The 13853-nt window shown below is 36.1% G+C and overlaps 1 protein-coding gene across 5 annotated transcripts in view; it reads left to right on the forward strand.

Moving 5' to 3' along the window:
* The window catches only part of LOC138135793 (homeotic protein antennapedia-like), a 139154-nt gene that overhangs the window by 47747 nt on the left and 77554 nt on the right, over nt 1–13853 (forward strand). The window contains exon 1 of one of the 5 annotated variants that reach the window (XM_069054673.1): nt 12137–12193. The exons of the other annotated variants lie outside the window; for them this stretch is intronic. The gene's annotated coding sequence lies outside the window, so the exon portion shown is untranslated. Of the gene's footprint in view, nt 1–12136; nt 12194–13853 lie in introns of those variants that run through there. 5 annotated transcript variants of the gene reach the window in all.

A 13853-nucleotide genomic window follows, 5' to 3' on the forward strand; every position in this document is an offset into this window, starting at 1 on the left:
ATAAAATACCGATTAAAGACAAACATTACAATTTTTGTTTACTCATATTACTTGCTAATGTTATTTTATTTGTTCGTTGAAAAATTTTACCAAGACAATAGACAACATTTATAAAATAATTACATAATTGCTAATTGCTAAATGCTACCACATTACAAAGCAAATCAATTAAGAATATTTTCCCGTAGATTTCATTGCAAGAAGTTCTTCCAGATTCTTTGCCTTGTGAAAACAGTACAATTGTGTAAGGAACAAGTAATCGACAAATCTGGACTGTTTTGTGAAATTTTAGAAGTTTTTAGAACTTTGAACATCTCTCTATTACCCAAGAAGCTTTTTTTATTTGTTCGCAGAAAAATTCCACAATGACAATAGACAGACAACATTTTAGAACTCTTAACACTCTTTTTGTTGTTATTAAAGAATGTAATTTTATTTGTTTGGAGAAAAATTCTGCAACGAAAATAGAAGACATAGAATTCTGAATAGAATCTTTATATCATAATTGATCTATGTCTTGTGTTGGTGCAAGAATTTAGGTCAGTATCTATAAAAAATCAGTTTTAAAAATGTTCTAACGTCCAAAGGAAAGCTATTAAATATATCTTGTCGTCATAGATTAGACTGCTAAGAAATTCTTGTAGATATTTTTGTCTTGTTAAAACATCGAAATTAGTTAAAAACCCAATCGAAGACAAATCTAGAAGCTTTCCTGAAGCTGTAGAACGCGCAAGATGTCGCATAAGTAGGTATCTATGAAAATCTTGAAGATTCCATTCGTTTTAAAAATATGTAGTAAAATTAAATGAAGAGCCAAATAAAGACAAATCTAGAATAGGTATTTAGAACTATGTAGTAACATCTGTGACTTTACCAGTGAACGTTAATTTATCTATTCGCAGAAAAATTCTACAATGACAATATGTGACATAATATTCACTTAGTTACTTGTTATGGAAAGCACATAAGAAGCAAGTGTTTCAGAATAAATATTCCAATCCCAAGAGTGAGAATTTTTACTTTCTATTATTAAAAATGATTTCAGAATTATTACATTCACTAACGGTCGTGGAGAAAAAATATTCTTCCATTTTGAGTTTTAGTTGTATCATTTTAGAGAAAAATAGTTATTTGAAGTGACGAATTTTATTGCAAATTTATTTAAGAAATTTTTCCATACATTCCTGTCGTGCGAAATTCATGTAGATTTCTAGATTGATAAAAAATTAAAACTAGATAAAATACCTATTAAAGACAAACATTAGAATTTTTGTTTACTCATATTACTTGCTAATGTTATTTTATTTGTTTGTTGAAAAGTTTTACAAAGACAATAGACAACATTTATAAAATAATTACATAATTGCTAATTGCTAAATGCTACCACATTACAAAGCAAATCAATTAAGAATATTTTCCCGTAGATTTCATTGCAAGAAATTCTTCCAGATTCTTTGCCTTGTTAAAACAGTACAATTGTGTAAGGAGCAAGTGATCGACAAATCTGGACTGTATTGTGAAATTTTAGAAGTTTTTAGAACTTTGAACATCTCTCTATTACCCTTGAAGCTTTTTTTATTTGTTCGCAGAAAAGTTCCACAATGACAATAGACAACATTTTAGAACTCTTAACACTCTTTTTATTGTTACTAAAGAATGTAATTTTATTTGTTTGGAGAAAAATTCTGCAACGAAAATAGACGACATAGAATTCTGAATAGAATCTTTATATCATAATTGATCTATGTCTTGTGTTGGTGCAAGAATTTAGGTCAGTATCTATAAAAAATCAGTTTTAAAAATGTTCTAACGTCCAAAGGAAAGCTATTAAATATATCTTGTCGTCATAGATTAGACTGCTAAGAAATTCTTGTAGATATTTTTGTCTTGTTAAAACATCGAAATTAGTTAAAAACCCAATTGAAGACAAATCTAGAAGCTTTCCTGAAGCTGTAGAACGCACAAGATGTCGCATAAGTAGGTATCTATGAAAATCTTGAAGATTCCATTCGTTTTAAAAATATGTAGTAAAATTAAATGAAGAGCCAAATAAAGACAAATCTAGAATAGGTATTTAGAACTATGTAGTAACATCTGTGACTTTACCAGTGAATGTTAATTTATCTATTCGCAGAAAAATTCTACAATGACAATATGTGGCATCATATTCATTTAGTTACTCGTACTTGTTATGGAAAACACATAAGAAGCAAGTGTTTCAGAATAAATATTCCAATCCCAAGAGTGAGAATTTTTACTTTCTATTATTAAAAATGATTTCGGAATTATTACATTCACTAACGGTCGTGGAGAAAAAATATTCTTCCATTTTGAGTTTTAGTTGTATCATTTTAGGGAAAAATAGTTATTTGAAGTGGCGAATTTTATTGCAAATTTATTTAAGAAATTTTTCCATACATTCCTGTCGTGCGAAATTCATGTAGATTTCTAGATTGTTAAAAAATTAAAACTAGATAAAATACCGATTAAAGACAAACATTAGAATTTTTGTTTACTCATATTACTTGCTAATGTTATTTTATTTGTTTGTTGAAAAGTTTTACAAAGACAATAGACAACATTTATAAAATAATTACATAATTGCTAATTGCTAAATGCTACCACATTACAAAGCAAATCAATTAAGAATATTTTCCCGTAGATTTCATTGCAAGAAATTCTTCCAGATTCTTTGCCTTGTTAAGAGAGTAGAATTGTGTAAGGAGCAAGTAATCGACAAATCTGGAATGTTTTGTGAAGTTTTAGAAGTTTTTAGAACTTTGAACATCTCTCTATTACCCAAGAAGCTTATTTTATTTGTTCGCAGAAAAATTCCACAATGACAATAGACAACATTTGCAAAAACTATTTATCATATAATTGCTGATCTACCATTTGTGTCATTGCAAAAGGCTGCGTCCTAATTATAAAAATTTCTTTCCACAAATTTTTTTGAGCAGAGATTTTTTGCGCTACTAAAATCTAAAATGTGGTAAAGTATCAGTTAATGACAAATCTCGGGTGTTTTCTGAATTCCGAAAATCCATAATATAATGAATGTTATAATTTGTAGCTTAATTGTTGCTGGATATTTTATTTTGTATTTTTTTCGGACAAAAAAATCATATTATTTTTTTTTACATTTTATATCAGGACTTTAAACACCATCAAGCTAAGTAATAGCTCTATTTCTCTGGATTAGAGTAAAGCATGGAACACTGACTGCGAAATAAGTCTTCTGAAGCTGTACAATTTTCAAAGATCTAGTGCCGCGATAGCTTAATTCTCGCATTTGTTTTTTGTAAATATCAAAAAAGACCATGACAGTAAAAAAAACAGAAAATGTCACGGACCTACGTATTTTAATTATCTATCAAATGAGAGCTTACTTACCTCGAAAAAGCGTTCCACTGCAAGAAAATCCGTAAAAACAAGTTTTCGTGTTTTTATTTTATTACAAATTAATGATTATACTTATTTAAAAAATAAAATGTCACCGACCTCCCTTTAGGTGCCTACTAACCAACCAAAAGACAAGCAGTGCTTCAAAGTTGATTTTGTAGAAGAAATCCGGAAAAAATAACTCCATGTATTTAGTATAGGCGCTGCGTGTGGAGCCTTAATATTTGTAAAAAAAAGAAAAAATCACTTTTTAAACATATCGACTCGTTTACATTCACTTGCTAATCCCTTGAGTTTTCTTATGAGGGGCCCATTCAAATCTTCTCAGTTGCTGCTCCAATATGAAGATTTTCTGCGCCGCTGAGCCAAATAATTACTCTATATCTCTGGAAATAACGTATACTTAATTTGGAGTTCGTCCATAATGGTAATTGTGGATCTGTCAGTATTCACCTCATGCCCCAGGTAATTACACCAATTAGGAGTTATGAAACAATCAGCCCATCAACAACTCTCGTATTGTGATAGTTGAGCCGATGACATATCTTTCGACCGGACAAAACACCACCAGATTCCTTATAAAGCCGAACCGGTATCGCAAGGATAAGAGTGAAATTCCAGCGTAACCAAATTCCTCCAATATTTCATCAATTTTTCCGGGAAATGAAAAACTGCAAATGTCCTGAATTTTTTCCGGAGTGTGGCTCGCCCCGGATATTTACGACTCAGCGGTTCTCAAATTGGAGCGTTATTTCCCGGAAAATTTGTCCGATTGATCGAACTGGTCCACCCTGTAGATCCGAGTCTTGATTAGATTTACGAGCGGGAGTTTTGACAAGCTTCCAGAAAACAATTACACTACAAACAGGTTTGGATTTATAAGTGTCTCAGAAGTGTATTTTTCTATTAACGACATTTGGGCACTATTACTCATCCCGTCTGAAATTTATCTCGGGGACTAAATTATTTTATCGGGTCTGGCGTGGGCGAGGGCCCGGAGAGTCCAGAAAGTCGGCGGGGACGAGGGTCGTTATGATGCATTCTCTGGGTCAGTCGTTGCGTAATTGGCTCATTATTGCACTATTAAATCCAGGTAAAACGTCTGTCCCTCGCACCCTCGAGCCGGCGATAATCGGCAGAAAAGTTCGAAAATCCCTCCAGCCATTGGTCGGGTCCCCTCTCTGAGCCATCCGGTCCTATCGGCAAGCCTCAATGGCCAGACGCTTTATCGGCCCCCGTGCAACCCCCCAGGGGGTTGAATTAGTCGTGCGGCGAAAGCTGAAAAGTGCAGTGAAATGTTCCTCCGGATGAGACGCCGACTTCGATCAGAGCAGGTGCATCGGTTTGATAAAAATTTCATTTTGAAAGTGTCACCGACTTCCCTCTGGTCGCGCCTAATTTATGGGGGCGAAGCTGAGGTACAAAATTCAGTGGAAATTCCGCGATAAATTAACCGACAACTTTTAAATTTTGTTAAGAAGTTTGTTATAGTTGGACGTATTCGAGAGTGCCTAAATCATTATAATCTGTTTATCTTCCTTTATCTAAACTTTGCTATTTCGCCGCTCGTAGCGCTTCCCAGAGGACTAGCCCCTTCCTGGCTTTTGGACTCCATTTAAGCAAATGTCTTCCGCGGCCATTACGCCCCGTCAAATCCAAAATCCGACTGTACACAGTGTCGGCGAAAATTCACCCCCACGAAGTAATTACTCCGACACCACCAACTTTTAAATCGACTCTCTCGTCCGATATTATTCAAAACTTTGTAATGCAATTTACCCAAAAACTTCCCTGATTTACGACTCAATTTCTCCTCAGATTGCCATTACCGTATGACCCGCGTCTCCCGGGGCACAAATGCGCCGAATATTTCTCGAAATAGATCCAAAAAAGCGTCTATTGTTCAGCGCTCACAAAAAATTCTTTGTCTCGGACTGACCTCGACTCCACTCTTGAAGGTTTCGGACAAAAACTATTTCCCTGGCAATAACTGTCGGATTCCTGTGCGCTTTGAGGTGTTTTACGTCCTGCGGTGCAATGCACTTTGAATTGCCAAAAAAACTCTGTCACACTATCTTCCTCAAAATAACCGGGACTGTTTGCTTAACGGTGATGATTTATGGCGGCGAAGACTTGATGGTGGTTTGGTTAGTTATCTCGGCCCACCTGTTGCAATGCGATGCATTTTTTCGGTGCACTTGTAAAAATTGTCATGGCAAGGGGGTGAAGTGTGCGCGAATCGCGACGGGGTGACAGTGGAGTGGAGAGTTTTTGAGGCGACTGGACGAAATTGTTTAAATATCTACGACAATGCTCTATTAATAGATGTACGGCATAAATCACGCCTAAAAATAGAAGAGTTAAAAGGTTCACAAATCAGACAACACAACACAGTGGACGCGTTTCTTTCGGCGGAATTTCACTCTTTCGGGACTGGGGATGGTAAAATTGTTTTTTTGACTTTATTAATCAATTCTTGTAGTTGGTAAAATATTTTTACGAACGGAAAAAAATATAAGAAGCAACAAAAAAATTCAGAACAAGCTTTGTTGAATCACAAAATGTTGCCGAGCGAATTTATTGAAACATGTTCTGAGAGAATTCTATTATTGGGAATGTTTGTACAATTTTTTTGCTGTTGAGAAACCAAAATTATGTTGAATTTTTCTGTACTGACAGGATTTCATAAATTTTGAAACCGTCCCTGAAAAAAACTGATTTGATTAATTTCTTGTGATTTGCAATATATTTTTCAATAGTTTTTAAAACGTGAAGAATAATTGTTTTTGGATTTTAAATTAGTTCCCAAAATAAATATGAACACAAAACATTCTTATTTATTTTTGTAATTCTCTAAATAACATATTATTTCCATTTATAGATTTCTCAATAAGATAATGGTGTTTTTTTTTTAAGTAAAACTTGAAAATAAACTGAATTTGATTGATAATTGTTATTTGTGCATCTTTTTCGCCCGAGTGTGAGTTTTCTGGCCGAGGCGCAGCCGAGGCTTGAAAACAGTCTAGGACAAAAGGCACTTTTTGGCAAAGGTGCACGAATAAAAATTGTAATAAAACTTGAAAGCTTTTGAAAGAGACGTGAAACTTTTTAAATGACGAGTTTTTGACGTAAATTTGAATAGAATTTTGAACTAGACCAGGACAAAATTAGTTGTGTGGAGGTCGTATCAATTGTGCTGGTTGAAAATATCTGTGGCAAGTTCTGGACTAGTTCAGGCTTTATTGAAGCAAGTCGATCGGTCGTTCCCCGAGCTTGACAGAGGAGCAATTAAGCGCAATCAATTACCTCCCAATTACGTCGGTTAACCTCCGGATAATTCGCCTCGAAATTGCATCAGTCTCAGTGCGACCTCATTTCGGGACCACCTGTACATACATAAGAAATTTCGTGAAGCGTCGTTATCTTGGTCGATATGTAAAACAGGCATTGGTCAGCTCGGACAGCGGAAAGCTTTCGCGATAAAATACATCACTCCGGGAACACTCTATTAACGGATTATCTGAAAAAGCGAATGCTAATTGGTGGGGATTTTTTTGCCGATACGGTGTTCCCTGTTTACAGGAGATAAAATTAAAGTTATGATTTATTTTCGTGACCCTACGGTAGGAGTGAGAGACAAATAGCCAGCGAAGGCCTGCACTGTCCCTCTGGTTAATTGCCGTGTAATTAATGGGCATACATAATTGCAGGCCGCAAAGAATCCATGTATTGTGGGGGTGCTCCGCTTAATAAAACCGACGGTTTGGATCTGACAAGACGCTTATCCGAGATCGTTAGTCAATGGCGGCGGTGGCGGCGGCCTTTTTGGGGCGACCCCGCAAAATCTTTCACCATCGACGCCGTCCAGACCGCTGATAAAACTCCAAAGAATTTATTTGTAAACTATCTAACCCCACAAAAAATCCAAAACAATTTTTTTTACGGCGTGAACGATCGCGTCGAATACCTACTGTGCCGCGGATTTTTACTCACACAACAATTTTTTGCGTGGAAATTAATCGGTGTCGCTCCATGTGGAGAGTTTGAAAAAACAACAAAGACATTTTAACACTTGCGCAAATTTATTACAACTTTATTAATCGAGTGTACAGTAAGTGGCTGCGGCGATTTATGATTTATTAACTTTTTCCATCTAAAAATACAATAATTAATTGTTTATTTGTTGATAAATATTCATTAGCATTATTAATATTTCATGATCGTTTATTATTTAAAGACGCAATGTTAATGTTAAGGTCTGGAAAGTTTACAAAAAATTGTGGATCAAATTAAAATTGCAATTAAAATAAAAAAATATTCGCGAATGGTGCACGTGACTCCTTCAGACACATATACAGGGTGGTGAGTGGAAGAGTGTTCCAAATTAATAGTTATATGTAAAAATTACACCAAACGGATCGGTGATTAATTTGGAAAATTTTAAAATTTTGGATTCGTTTTCCAAAAAAAAAAACATGAAAGTGTATTTTTTTACGTAAAATTTCTCTCATTTTAATACATTATACTGGGTGATGTATACAAGTGCAAAAAGGCAATTCTACACATTCACCTGCAGTACCTAATCAAATTAATAAAACACATTTTTAATTAGAAAACTTTCTAAAAACTATTTGTGCGATTTTATTTTTATATAACAAATAATCTTCAAAATATGTGGTGCTTATTTTTGCCGCATTTTCTTCACACCTTGAGCCACCCTGTACACATTTCCTGAACCAATTGTACCCCATTTCAAACAACATTTTGTTCGTAGTCAAAATGCCGTCAAAAATGGTTTCTTTTTTATTTTTTTCGCTGCATCCCCATTAGCGGCAATCCTACCCCATCGCACCTCCTCCTCCTCCTTCACCCTCCACCTTCGCCACTCTTGTTAGTCGCACCGCGTTTCAGGAAATCTTATTTAGTAAATTTAAAAGTCTGGTTCTGGCTCTAAATTTTGAAAGTTAAGCCGCATCTGCCATAATGGATTAGGGTTGAGCCTCGCGCCTAGCCTAAGTGCGAGACGAATCCACGGCCCGCTGGATCTGACAGTCTCCCTCCCTCTCAGCCCCCCTAACCCCCTCACCCCACAAACACTCCATAAGCCTGACCCTAATCTGGCTGGCTGACAGCTCGCCAGCTGCTTTCAGATAAAGCTTGGTGTAGACGTCGCCTTTTCCTTATTATTTATGGGCCGTCCGGTGTACTCCGTCGAAATTAATTAGCGGGCGATCGGCGGTGGTTTTCGCGGGGGACGGCGAGGTGGCGGTGGAAGGGTCGGCGTTTTTCTCCGGGCGTTTTTCTGGGGGCAGGGCCGGATCCGGTGCAGTCTACACTGAACGCTTATTTATGGTAGACAAGCGCAGTTCCACACTGGATACGTTTAAAACTATAGGTTATTCTTGTGTATCGGAGGCCGCTGCCCTTTTCGGCATGGCCTCCACATTTATCATGGCTTCCTAGGATTTATGGATTTTAATTGGGAAGGTCGACTGGCGGAGGTACTGTAAACAAGGAAACAATAAAATTATCTCGTATTGCGTTCTTTGGTGCGCTGCTGCTGCTGCTCCCGCTGCTGATGTAGGAGGAATGTATAAAGCGCACTTATAAATTTAGATTAACGAATGTTGGATAAGAAAAGGAGGAATTTCTTAACGGCCTCTCAAGACAACAACATTCTTTCACGATAGAGACGTACACACGAAAGGTACCCGGTGGACCAACAAACAAACATTTTCACAACCACAAAGCATACTTACTTGAGCGGCGAAAATTACACCAACTTCTCTTCTTGTCATATTTATTGTTTTTTGTTTTGAAAAGTATTCTGTTATTTTTTATTTGCTTTAGAATTGTCAAAACATTTATCTGCTGAGATACTTGAGCGTCAGTAGATTTTAGAATTTCTTTTAAAAATCGAATTCCAAATTGTTTCCAAATTAAAACAACAAATCTCCATATTTTTGACAGTTTGTTTATAAGATATTGTTTGTAGTATTTAATCCTTTCTTAAATGTCACGACATGTGCACCTATGCTCTCTGAAACAAGTTTTCACATTTTTTGGCCTTAGAAATGAATAAAAGTGAAGGCTTGGGAGTTGTTTGAAAAGGAATAAAATAGGTTGTGGGAAAATAAACACAGATTTTTTTAAAAAGCTTGTTTATAATATTTTATATATTTTTATAATATGTATGTGTTTCCTCATACGTTTAAAACGAGGAAAGAAAAAAATTGTACACAGAAATGAATGAGTGAAAATTTTAATCTTGAAAAAAACACTTTAAAACAATATTTTCTTTTGCCAAGTATTTAGTTTTAAGTTTTTGAGAGTACCTTTTTTGTTCTAAAAATCAAATACCAAGCTGGTCTAAATGAAGAGTCCAGTCTCTCCATATTTGTAAAATATTGTTTTGAAATAATATTTTCTTAAATGCCATGACATTAGGTACACTTAAACTCTCTCGAACAAGTTTTAAAATTTTTTGGCTTTAGAAATGGATAAAAGTGAAAGCTTGGAAATTGTTTTGAAAAGTACTAATGTAGAAGCGGACAGATCATTTTTGTTCTAATTTTAAATTGCGTTTATTTTTAAATTTTGCATCTTCCACATTCACTTTTTATGATTAACCAGTCTTCACTTCAACATCCAGATTTCACTGTCATGGAATTCTCACACAAAAGATATGTATATTCGTTTCCAATTTAAACGTGGCGCGCTTTTCCAAACGTCACACGTCACACCTCCCGTTTGGCGCGTCAATTAATTCCCGCTCGATTAATGTAAACAAATGAATTGTAAAAATAGGAAATGGAACAAAAATGCAGCACGGAATTGAACAAAATCCCAATGTATCACTTTTAGCTGGTCATGTTTTGTATGAATTTTAAAATTCACCTATCACACCATTGTTTGGCAAAAACAATAAATTCCAGTTTTGTCTATAATTCTGCATCCTGCATTAAATTATAATTGTCAATTCGTTGGTATTTATCGCGTTGAATTAACTGTAATAAAAATTGTTAACAGTAAAAAGTGCCAATACAACAAAATAAAAATGTCCGCGATTGAATAGGTTTTTGTGAGGCGTTTTGACAGTGCAGCGGTGCCAACCGCGTTCGGATCGGTCACAATCCCCTGCGTGTCTTCAGTCCTGACAAAAATCCGGCGTTATTGCGTCCATAAAATGTCCGGAAACGGTCGAAATAATCGCTTATTAAGTGAAACCGTCCGGATTCGGGCGAGGAATGTGTGAAAAAAGTGTTGAAAAAGCGATTCTTCTATTTGAACTGGTCGAAAACAAGCGATTATAAATAGCTGTTTAATTTGGCTAAACGTTTATTCAGTCATAAAGTAGATGATTATCTGACATAATGTATATCCCGATATATATTTTACTCACGTCCTTTGCACGCGAGGGTCGGTCCTTGTACATATGAATTTTTCGCCGTCGGATTCGACCAAAACGCTCCGAAAAAGTGCCAAATGTGGCCACTTCCGGTCGAAAGCGGCGTCGCGGTCGAAATTTAAATTGTTTAATTGCGCGACCTGCACTTGTCGATCTTATCTCTTGTTGTTCGGGATCGAGAGAGTTTTCGGGAGCGATAAATCCACGCACGTGACGTAATCTTGTGGTGGTTAAACTGGCAGATAAACTCTTAAATGTCAATAAAAATATCAACGCTAATACAGCAGTAAATCATGGGCGAACAAACAAACCAGAACCGATATCTAGCTGTGGTTAAGCCATTATAAAAAGCAAATGTTGTAGCTTAACCTTTTTAATCTATCAATTTACAACCTCAAAGTGCAGTGTATTTTATTTATGTCCCGGATTTATGAGCCGTGAAACAGTTTTCTCGTTCAATTTGAATTTTCCCACTTGATGCGACTTTTATGTTCCTCCACACTCGAAGACCCTGTGCCTCTCAATAGGGTCACCGTTGGAAAGGCCACCTAAGTGATACTTATTTAATTACAATTTATTCACGTTCCTAACCTACCGCATACAAGAACACCTTCTGCATACCCAAACGCACACTTTGTTGATCGATTCGCATAATTATTGCAATTTTTATGCTCGGCACAGTGTCACGATAATCGTAAATCCTCTACGCCACTAGGAGCTTCTCCATTGTGTGGTCTAATACGACGATTTATTATACAACGGGCGTATCGTTACGTTATATTTTTCAGATACCGTATGCGGCCTAAATGGCCGAGCACGCTTTCTAAGCATTTTGTAACGCGCGGTGTGGCCGCACCATTAGAGCTAGTCAGGCGCCGATCCCGCTGTAACAGCGCCGGGAAAGTTTTCTGCAACGCGATTTTTACACTACTTGGGCTACCCGCCGCCAGGGGGCTTCCCTTTTCGGGGCGCCCCTACCGGCAGCTTCGTCCAACTACCGAGAGGGAATCGATACCGCGGCCGCGCCAAATTCGAACTGGCGGACCAGGCCGGAGAGAAAAACTGCGGTCTTGGGTCGTGTGTTGGAAAAACTTGCGAAATGGTATGAAGGCCAGACGAGTTTCGACCAATCAGGTGCAAGAACCGACCGCTTGCGTGCATTTGGCTAGTTACAATTCATCTATGACCTCCTCCTCATATTTTAGTGCTATTTTGTTCTCCATCAATGTCCGCAAGTCTTTTTGTCGCCGCGATGGGCTAGGACTCGAGTCCTCACTGACGGTCGTTGGTGCGACGGAATTTCCTGCACTCTTGGAACTGGTTTGCGAGGAGTGTTGTTGTGTCAATTTGTTGCATGGAAATGTTTTGATATTTAAAATTCAGGTAATTTTTTTTTTCTACGAATAAAAATACGTGTACCGTACGTAACTGTACGTTCCGGGTTTTGTCCACGTAACACCATAAATTACCGCCGGTTCGCATCCAATTTATCACCATATGACACTCTTACATATTTCCTGCTAACTATTACTTTCCCTGCTTCGTGGACACCTCGGACCATTAAAGAAATTCAGGACCAAGCACAACATCTGGTCAGGTCGTGATAATGTAAAAAGTTGGCCGTGTGATGTTTATTTATGTTGTTAATATTTGCGCTGCACAGATGGGACGTACGAGTGATTCCCGCATTACGGATGACATTTTCAGAATTATGGTGGGCACGTTTTTATGTCACATCCAGGGGCATATTTTTGTTTCACATGTTGGGCCACGCCGAGTTGTGTTTATTTAAAAAAAAAGCAACAAAAACTGACCCGGGGGCTGCAATATCAGTTTCAAACCAAAAAGAATTTTGCACATTCTAATTCGCAGCTTTTATATTTTAGAAACCATTTTTTCTTGGGTTTTAAAATGTCGAAAGACTCGGAAGTGTTCCACGAAACAAAAAATTGTGTTGTTAAATTCGAAAATATTTGGACGTTTGACTTTTTCATCAATTTATATCTGAAAAAAATTAGAACTTAGAAATCGCGGTTTTAAAGAAGACAAATGTGAACAAATTTTTTTAATCTCGACGAAATACATTTTTCAGATTGTTAGAACAAAAATGCAAATCTTTGGTTCTCTTTCAAAAAAACTGTAATTTTTTATTTTAAATTTTCATCACACTTTCTACTTCATTTTTTTACTTGTCTGAAATTTTTCTTCGAAAAGTAAAAAGGGGAAACAATGTAAAAATGCAAAGTAAGATAGTTAATTTTTTTTAGAAACAATCAGAGAATAACAACGAAGAGAGTGAAGTTTTAAATGCTTGCAAACAAAAGTTCTCTCAATATTTAAGAGCTGTCTCAGCCTTTGATTAAACGATCCCACGTAGATTCCATTGGATATAAATCTGTAGCAAAAACTGGTAAATTTATTTAGGAAAGAATCTCTTTGTAGAAATGAGTTAGGTATTTCGTTAAAGCGACTATATTAGACAATAACTTTGACAAATTCAGCAATCTTGTTGCACACTTGAGTTCCTCTTCTTCACTACTCGACACCTGAACAAAAGCTTTGACTTAGAAATTTTATGAAGAAAAATTTTATTTAATTTTTTTAAGCAAAAAGAAATAATTTTTTCGAGATTTTCTGGGACAATAATACAAATCTTTGGTTGTTTTCCAAAATGAGAACTAAGTAGTCAGCTTCAAGCAGAACTTTTTCTCTTAATTACTGACTTGTTTATTTTTTTTAAATATTTTTCTCTCAAATTCAAAATTCATACTTATCAAATTTATTTTTGCATATCGTAATGAAAGTGGCACTTTTTTACACGCAAAATCGTAGTGAAAGTAGTACTTTTTTTGCATCATTTTATTCCATCTCCTTGGAGATAATTGTCAAAGCATACCTATTTTTTTTGTAATTTTTCATGAATCCTTTTAGATCAAATTTCCCAACTTTTTTTGATAGGTATGCAAAAAAATAGTGTGTAGAACACGTTATGAAAGTCTCTTTTTTTCACTTATTTGCTTGATTAACTCGGGCTACGCCCTCG

This window comes from Tenebrio molitor, chromosome 7 (assembly GCF_963966145.1).
Source record: "Tenebrio molitor chromosome 7, icTenMoli1.1, whole genome shotgun sequence".
In the NCBI taxonomy this organism is placed as follows: domain Eukaryota; kingdom Metazoa; phylum Arthropoda; class Insecta; order Coleoptera; family Tenebrionidae; genus Tenebrio; species Tenebrio molitor.